At 35.5% G+C, this 1220-nt stretch overlaps 1 pseudogene; it reads right to left on the bottom strand.

Annotated features, from left to right (window-relative positions):
- Nucleotides 1–605, bottom strand: LOC132029496 (major strawberry allergen Fra a 1-2-like; annotated as a pseudogene).
- Nucleotides 606–1220: the final 615 nt, after the last annotated feature.

The raw sequence follows: 1220 nt of genomic DNA, 5'->3' as shown, positions 1-1220 counted from the left end.
TTAAGCGTAGGCATCAGGATTCTAGAGGAGATAGGCCTCCACAGCTTTGTACATAGCCAACATCTTTTCCATTCTTGCTTTGATTTCTTCTTCATTGAGCTTGAAATCACCTTCAGTGTAGTATTCACTAGTCACCTTAGAGATAGAACCACCATCAGCTGATTGCTCAAACTTGACCTCATAAGTTATCTTTTCAAGCTTGTCTATCAAGGCTTCACCTTCGATCAATGTGTATTTGTATGTAAACGTCTGTTCGTTTAAGCTCTTCTATCCGATACTTTATGGACTTAAAGTTGCTAGCTGCATGAGAAAGTTTTCATTTTTATTGTCAGTATTCACTAGAAGTATAAGTACCATTACAGTTCACCACTAAAACAAGGGAAATTTGAAAATGTCAAACCTTCAGCAAGATTGGTTTGCTTTACACTTCAAACACCACCATCGCCTTGGACAAATTCAATGCTTTTAATAGCTTGTGGCAGCAGTTTCGAGATTAAGTTGTGGGAGTCAATAATGGAAGCCTTGAAGATCCTTGATGGAGAGATTGGTGAAGTGTGCTCATCAGTGAAAGAAGTGTGCTCATCAGTGAAAGTGGTGACACCCATGATTAGTTTCAAGTCTAAGGGACAAAATTTTATTAGGAAGCTCAAAGATCTGCAGTTAACTTTATGATGGAGAGGTTTACTTGGATGGTTTAAGCTAAAGGAGTAACAAGGTACTTATAGGCTAAGATGAGAAATTACTTATTCTTGAAATCGTTCCCATTACAGATGACAAACCATATTCTTTGGTTTTCCCTATACTCTGTTTTTATAAAAATATAAGTTAATAATTCTTCCAAGTGTTTTATAAAATTTCTCTTTTCCATTATGTTATGTCTATTGACACAACATTTTTTCCTGTTAATTTAGTATCTGGACTCTTAAGCACAAGGGATTCCATTTCTCATCTTTATAGAAAGTGTTGAGAAAGATGGACTTTAGGCCTAACACAATCCCAAATAGCTCATGAGGTGCATAGTATAGTATAGGCTAAATATTCATGGGTTGTTTATTCTTGTTCTCATTGCACTTAACATCTGACATTCCTATGTTCGTCCTTTGTGTTGCTGTATGAATAGGAAGAAAATGGTTCCTGTAGTTTGTAAAATTTCTACAATTTATCACAATTTTAATTACAACACCACAGATAAAACACATGCAATAGGTGCCATTAGTACA

The sequence above is a fragment of the Lycium ferocissimum genome, chromosome 9, assembly GCF_029784015.1.
Source record: "Lycium ferocissimum isolate CSIRO_LF1 chromosome 9, AGI_CSIRO_Lferr_CH_V1, whole genome shotgun sequence".
NCBI classification, from domain to species: Eukaryota; Viridiplantae; Streptophyta; class Magnoliopsida; order Solanales; family Solanaceae; genus Lycium; species Lycium ferocissimum.
The sequence above is the reverse complement of the archived record's forward strand: the minus strand, read 5'-3'. Positions and strand labels throughout refer to the sequence as shown.